Genomic DNA, 7,762 nt, shown 5'->3' with positions numbered 1-7,762 from the left:
AAAACTCCATCTCAAAAAAAAAAAAAAAAAAAAAAAAGTCAATTTTTGCCAGGTGCAGTGGCTTACATTGTAATCCCAGCACTTTGGGAGGCCAAGACAGGTGGATCACCTGAGGTCAGGAATTCAAGACCAGCCTGGCCAAGATGATGAAACCCTGTCTCTACTAAAAATACAAAAAATTAGCTGAGCATGGTGGTGTGCGCCTGTAGTCCCAGCTACTCAGGAAGCGGAGGCAGGAGAATCGCTTGAACCTGGGAGGCGGAGGTTGCAGTGAGCCGAGACTGCACCAGTACACTCAAGTCTGCGTGACAAAGCGAGACTCCGTCTCAAAAAAAAAAAAAAAAAAAAAAAAAAAAAAAATTGTCAATTCTTCTAAATGGATGTATGTAGTTACAATGGAATTCCTATCAAAATCTCAGCAATATTTTTTGTAGATGATGGTTCTAAAATTTATGTGAATGTAAAGGAACTAGAATAGTTGAAAGTTTTGAAAAAGGTGAATAGAATGAGCTTATCTTTTTCAAGGGTTATATGACATCAGGACTGTGGTGTCGGTGCAGGGACAGACAGGTCAATGGAGCAGGACACAGAACCCAGAAATAGACCCACAAAAGTCTGGCAAACTGACTTTTGCAAAGGTGCAAAAGAAATTCAGTGGAGAGGCCGGGCGTGGTGGCTCACGCCTGTAATCCCAGCACTTTTGGAGGCCGACACAGGCAGATCACGGGGTCAGGAGATCGAGACCATCCTGGCTAACACGGTGAAACCCCGTCTCTACTAAAAATACAACAAATTAGCCGGGCGCGGTGGCGGGCGCCTGTAGTCCCAGCTACTCGGGAGGCTGAGGCAGGAGAATGGCGTGAACCCGGGAGGCGGAGCTTGCAGTGAGCCGAGATCGCGCCACCGCACTCCAGCCTGGGTGACGAGTGAGACTCTGTCTCAAAAAAAAAAAAAAAAAAAAAAAAAAAGGAAAAAAATTCAGTGGAGAAGGATGGTATTTTCAACAAATGTGCTAGATTGGCTGGAGCAAACTCCAAGAGCAAAAATGCAAGCCTCAACCTAAGTCTCACACCTTCTAGAAAAATTAACTCAAAATGGATCACAGGCTTAAATGTAAAGTGCAAAATATAAAACTTGCAGAAAATTGTTGGCATCTAGGGCTAGGCAGAGTTTATAGACTGGACAGCAGAATCACAATCCATAACAGGAAAAATGGACAAATTGGGCTTCATCAAAATTAAAAACTTGTGGCTAGGCATGGTGGCTCATGCCTGTAATCCCAGCACTTTGGGAGGCTGAGGTAGGAGGATGGCTTGAGGCCATGAGTTTGAGGTCAGCCCTGGCAACATGGCAAGATCCCATCTCTACAAAAAATTTTTTAAAAATTAGCTGGACAAGGTGCGGTGGCTCACGCCTGTAATCCCAGCACTTTGGGAGGCCAAGGTGGGCAGATCACCTGAGGTTGGGAGTTTGAGACCAGTCTGACCAACATGAAGAAACCCCGTCTCTACTGAAAATACAAAATTAGCTAGGCATGGTGGCGCATGCTTGTAATCCCAGCTACTGGGAAGGCTGAGGCAGGAGAATTGCTTGAACCCGGGAGTTGGAGGTTGCAGTGAGCCAAGATCGTGCCATTGCACTCCAGCCGGGACAAGAAGACCGAAACTCCATCTAAAAAAATAAAAATAAAAATAAAATTAGCCTGGTTGGGCACAGTGGCTCATGCCTGTAATCCTAGGACTTTGGGAGGCTGAGGCGGGCGGATCACCTGAGGTCAGGAGTTTGAGACCAGCCTGACCAACATGGAGAAACCCCGTCTGTATGCAAAATTAGCCGGGTGTGGTGGTGCATGCCTGTAATCCTAGCTACTCGGGAGGCTGAGGCAGGAGAATTGCTTGAACCTGGGAGGTGGAGGTTGTGGTGAGCCGAGATCGTGCCCTTCTACTCCAGCCTGGGCAACAAGAGCAAAAGTCCGTCTCAAAAATAAATAAATAAATAAATAAATAAAAATTAGCTGGGCATGGTGGCACAGACCTGTAGTCCCAGCTACTCCGGAGGCTGAGGTGGGAGGATCCCTTAAGCTCAGGAGTTTGAGGCTGCAGTGAACTACGATCACAGCAGTGCATCCCATCCTGGGTGACAGAGTGAGACCCTGTCTCAAAAAAAAAAAAATAAATAAATAAATAAAAACTGGTTCTGCCAAATACCGTTAAAAGAATGAAAAGGTCCGGACACAGTGGCTCACGCCTGTAATCCCAGCACTTTGGGAGGCCAAGGCGGGCGGATCACGAGGTCAGGAGATCGAGACCATCCTGGCTAACACGGTGAAACCCCGTCTCTACTAAAAAAATACAAAAATTAGCCGGGTGTGGTGGCGAGCGCCTGTCGTCCCAGCTACTCCAGAGGCTGAGGCAGGAGAATGGCGTGAACCCGGGAGGCGGAGCTTGCAGTGAGCCGAGATCGCACCACTGTACTCCAGCCTGGGCGACAGAGCGAGACTCTGTATCAAAAAAAAAAAAAAACACACACAAATCCACAATTATATTTGGAGATTTCAACACTGCTCCCTCAGTAATTGATAGAACAAGTAGATTAAAAAAACTATAAGGATATAGGTGTGAGCCACCTTGCCTTTAATTTTTTTAAATTGTGAAAGATACATGAGGTGTACAGAAGAGTATGGAAAATAACATAAAGCCTCTGCACACATAACCAGTTTTGTCAAATCTTTGCCAAAATGGCTTCCAGATCCTTTTTGTTAGTTCCTGATCCTTTTGTTAGTTTTTTTTTTTTTTTTTTTTTTGAGATGGAATCTTGCTCTGTCACCCAGGCTAGAGTGCAGTGACACCATCTCGGCTCACTGCAACCTCTGCCTCCTGGGTTCAAGCGATTCTCTTGCCTCAGCCTCTGGAGTAGCTGGGATTACAGGCACCCGCCACTGCGTCCGGCTAATTATTGTATTTTTAGTAGAGATGGGGTTTCACCATCTTGGCCAGGCTGGTCTCGAACTCCTGACCTCATGATCCACCTGCCTCGGTCTCCCAAAGTGCTGGGATTACAGGTGTGAGCCACCGCGCCTGGCCTTGTTAGTTTTTATGGAGGTGAAATTAATATAAAATAAACCACTTAAAGCATACAACGTAGTGGCATTGATACATTCATAATGTTGTGTGGCCACTCCCTCTATCTAGTTTCAAAACATTTTCATCACCTCAAAAGGAGACCCTGTACCCAGTAGGCAGTTGCTCCCCATTCCCCCCAGACTCGCTAATCCACTTGTTATTTGCCTATTCCGGACATTGCATGTAAACGGAATCATCCAGCATGTGACCTTTTGTGATAGTGTTTCTTCAGTCCCAGAGTCAGGCAAGGGAGACTTGGTCAGCCCCATCCTAGGGTCCCTGCTACCCAAGCCAGCCCCATCCCAGTGGCTCTGGGGAACCTGCCCAGAACAGCCCTGCAGCACCAGAAAGGCATGGGCACCAGGCCAGCCCCGCCCTTCCCTTCAGGGCTTCATCAACGCCAGACCACCATGGACCTGAGACAAGGCGGCTTCTCCTGTATGGGAGCAGGTAGCATTCTCAGAGGGCCATCAGGAGAGCAGGTGGTGGCAAAGCCACAGACTGTCACTATGGTGGGACAAACCCCTTTGCTCTGAGGCTCAGCTTCCTTATCTGTAAAATGGGGAGGATTCCAACACCTTCCCGTGGGCTAGTCCACAGCAAGGGCTAGCTACACAGAACTGTGATGACTGACCCTCAGCCACGGCAGGCCAACTGCCCCACAGCAGCCTGAAACATGGCCCTCATCTGACTCCTCCCACATGAGGGAGAGGTTTGAGCTCTGAGACCCAGCAACCATCTCTGGCCAGCAAGTGTGTCCCTGTAATCTGCCCTGTAGGAGGGCTTTGAAATGCTTTTCGGTTTTGTGGACATCATCAAGGCAAATGGGACATTACTTTAAAGGGGCACAGACTCGTATTTCTGTCTTTTTTTTTTTTTTTGAGACGGAGTTTCGCTCTTTCCCTCAGGCTGGAGTGATGTGATTTCCGCTCACTGCAACCTCCGCGCTCCCCGGGTTCAAGCGATTCTCCTGTCTCAGACTCCCAAGTGGCTGGGATTATAGGCGCCCGGCAGCACGCCCGGCTAATTTTTGTATTTTTAGTAGAGACCGGGTTTCACCCTGTTGGCCAGGCTGGTCTTGAACTCCTGACCTCAGGTGATCCACCCGCCTCGGCCTCCCACAGTGCTAGGATTACAGGCATGAGCCACCGCATCCGGCCAACTCTATTTCTTAATCCACTAAAAGCCCTTAATAATTATCCAAGTAATGGCTGAGAGGGGTGGGTAAATATAAGTTAATCAGTCACACAGCTCTGACGTTTGTGATTTGAGGTGGTTGTCTCGGGTCCACAGGGGCCAGGATGGAAACCCAGCTCAGGAGGGGCTGCCATGGGCAGAGCCTTGCCCCGGGCAAAGGTGCCCTCATCCTCTTCTGGCCACTTTCTGCTCTGGTCCACGTCACAAAGACACTTGTCCTTGGGTAACCTGGCCAGCACAGCCTGACTGTTGCAGGTGGGAGATTACCGGACCCCAGCGAAGAGAATGGCCTGGACGCCTGCTCCAGCCCTTCTCCCCTCCCCAGCCCCGCTGGGACTCCCACTCTTCCAGACAGGTGAGGCTGACGCCAGCCTGTCCTGGCGTCAGCTGGCCTGGCTTCGCAGCCTGCACAGGACTAGCCTTACCAGGCCCAGAACCTGTTGGGAGGCCCCAGCCTGACCCCTGGGAGCCCCGATGCCTCCTCCAGCATCCAGCCCCAGGGGTGCTGCGTGGCCTCACCCATAGCCTATTCCCGGAACCAGCCGGCCTCCATGCATCTGTCTGCCCACAGTGTCCACTGTGGGACGTGGCCACCGAGCCCCACGGTGGCCAGGGGACACAGGTGGCTCTTTCTCCCGTCAGACCACCCCTTCTCCCCACCCCCACCAAACCCTCAGGGGGCGCACATGGGGAGGCACTGGACCGCAGCGTCCCTCAGGCCCCTCCCACCCCAGGGGCCCCTCTCCAGGGGTGGGGAGCATTTTTCTCCTGCACCTTTGAGAAATCATCTGGTCTGAAATAAATCCCGCCCTACCTCAGTGGAATCTCCAGAGTCGGCGGATAGCCACACAGCCCAGGGCCAGCACACCTGGCCGTCAGAGGCCCGCCCTGGGTCAGGCGGCTCATCTCAGCCAGGACACACCCGAGCCCCAGCACGGGAGGCTGGAGAGGGAGGCAGGGACCCCCTTCCTGGGAATTTGCTGGAGACCCCGAGAGCGGGGCACGGCCTCCTTCCGCTGCCCGCCACCCTCTCCTCTGCAGGGTGCTCATCCCTAGGGACCCCCCAAGAGTCCGGTCTCCCTGGGCCCTGCTGTGCTCGGACGGAACCAGGCCCCAACCCCGCCTATAGCCAGAAGGAGCCCTGCAGCACGGTCCGCCCTCGGCGCCCATGAGCGAGGGCCTGATGCACACTGTGCGCGTGCAGAAGTGCGACCCGAGAGGGCGAGCGACCTGCCAACGGCTACACAGCGGGCAGACGGCAGGCGGGAAGGCGGCGGCGGCGAGCCTCGGGCCCCGAGACCGCGCGCCCCAGGCTGGGTCACCGCCTGAGCCACGGCTAGTGCCGACCGGGCCCTCCTCGCTGCGCGTCCTGCCCCGCCGCCTCAGGTCGCCGCCGCCACAGGTCTTGCCTTCTAGGCCTGGAGGACGCCGCCGAGTGCCAGGCACGCACGCGCGCAGGGGGCGGGGCGTCGATCCGGGGGCGGGGCCAGACCCTCGCACAGGGCGCGCTGCGGACTCGGTGGGCGGTGCGAGCCTGGGCCCCTGGAGGCCCCGCCCCCTCCGTCGGCGCGGCGCGGCTGAGGGCCGGCGTGGAGAAGGCGGCGGCTGACGGGCTCGCGGCGGCGGCGGGGCGCGGGCGGCCAATGAGGGCGGCCGGAGGGGGCGGGGCGGCGGCCGCGGTTTTGTTCCGCCGCGGCTGAGGCGCGTCGCCCTGAGCGAGCGGGGCCTGGGCGGCCGGCAGTCTTCTCGCTCCGCCGCCCCGCGGCCGCGCTGAGGTACCGAGCCCGGGCGGAGCGCGCCGCCGTCCCCTCCCCTCTTGTCCACGCTGCCCATGCCTCGGCGCACCGGCTCCGAGCTTTGCCCGCGGCACGTGGAGGGCGCGGGCGGTCGTGGGCGGTCGTGGGCGGTCGTGGGCGAGGGGCCCTGCGCTCCGAGCTGGGCGCGTGGACTACGTCCCCCAGCCCCCGCCGTCTGCGCCGCCCGTCGAGGCGACTTTCCCGCACGAGGCGAGGCCCGCCCTGGTGGCCCCGCGCCGTGGTTCGGTGGCGCGAGAGGCGGGGAGTCGCCGTGGTAAACGGGGCCTTGGGGCGTCACGAAGGGGACCCAGACGCGGGAGGCCAGACTTCCCCGGCGACCCGAGGAGGGGACCTGCGGCGGATTCCGAAGCCGCTTTTTCTGCGTAGCCTGGAGGGTGTAAATCGCCGAGATTCTCCTGTGTGGAGAAGGCGCCGGTGCCCGCCCGCTGCTGCCCGACTCTAGAGGGGTGTCTTTTCCCGTTAATCTGAGCGCAGTCGCGGAGCCCCTGTTTCCCACGCAGCCTGTGTTAAGTGGCCTCGTGAGTTTTCGCGCGGCATCCTTGGTGCCTCTTCTTTGAAGCTAAGCTTCCATAACTCTAAAGCACTTTTCGTTTTAAACTCAAACCAGACTCACACTTGATGTTTCTATGATCATCTATCTCCCAGTACGGATGGATGAGTTTGGCTTCAAGAATGTGCTCGTGGCTGGTGCCAAGGGAGTGAGTTTTCTCTGTTGCTTGTTGAGTCCGTTACAGATCGAACTCCTTGTTCCACTCTTTCCCCCTTCTCACTACTGCACTCGACTAGTCTTAAAACGAAACAAAAAAGGAAAAGAATGTGCTTCCGTTTCATAATATTTAAGAAATGTAACCTGAACATATTGATGCTGCTTTAAACACCCTCCTGTCGCCTGAGCTTGTCCCTCATCAGAGTGGGTGCTAGAAGGGAAGTGCACCCTTGCACCCTGAAGGTAGGCTGGGAAACGGTTTTGATTTATTTGAAGCTCTTCAATATTACCCCAAAATGGAAACTGTCATTGTTTAGAAACAGCGACTTTTCTTTAAATTGCGTTAGTTAGCGCAGGACAACTAGGTGGTAGTTCTTTCAGACAATTGTAGTTTCCCCTCGCCCGGCGCCATTGTCCCGCCTCCTTGAGTCCTCCTTGTGCGCTGGGTACTGGCAGTCCTGATCCCCTTCTGTGGCTTGATAGTTGATTCCCCGTGCTGTCCCGTGAACTTAGAGCTTTTGATTCTGCAGCTTTGTCCCTCTGTTGTGTTCTGTGTTGCGACTTTGAGGGTCACACTCACTGAGTCCTTGGTAATTGTTCCGCCCCTTTGGATGCGTCCTTATGTTTCTTAGATTGGACGTGGGGACCACAGAACGTTTTTGTTACTACTTGAAGTATATAAGAGAAAATGCCAAAGTAATTTTTTCTTTTTTTTTTTAGTGCATGCATTTCTAGTTATAGAGGTAGTTGCTCTATAGTGAGGCCTTTCTAGTTATAGAGGTAGTTGCTCACATGCAATGATGTGCACAGGAAACAGAAATAGGAAGAGGCTCTAATCCGAGAGAGTACACATTTTTAGCTGGTAGATAAAAGAACTAAGAAAACAGGTATTTTTCACCGGTGCATTGGGAACAGGGAAA

General features: G+C 54.1%; 1 protein-coding gene across 13 annotated transcripts in view; it reads left to right on the top strand.

Moving 5' to 3' along the window:
- Nucleotides 1–7,762, top strand: part of FAM53A (family with sequence similarity 53 member A) — a 119,584-nt gene that overhangs the window by 2,327 nt on the left and 109,495 nt on the right. For 3 of the 13 annotated variants that reach the window (XM_016951113.4, XM_063808575.1, XM_054683699.2), the window contains exon 1: nt 5,984–6,094. The exons of 1 other annotated variant lie outside the window; for it this stretch is intronic. The gene's annotated coding sequence lies outside the window, so the exon portion shown is untranslated. Of the gene's footprint in view, nt 1–5,511; nt 5,762–5,951; nt 7,086–7,762 lie in introns of those variants that run through there. 9 more of the 13 variants (XM_054683698.2, XM_054683692.2, XM_054683696.2 and 6 more) reach the window with 9 other exon arrangements.

Source organism: Pan troglodytes, chromosome 3, assembly GCF_028858775.2.
Source record: "Pan troglodytes isolate AG18354 chromosome 3, NHGRI_mPanTro3-v2.0_pri, whole genome shotgun sequence".
Lineage (NCBI taxonomy): Eukaryota > Metazoa > Chordata > Mammalia > Primates > Hominidae > Pan > Pan troglodytes.
This window is presented reverse-complemented; position numbering and strand designations above follow the sequence as displayed.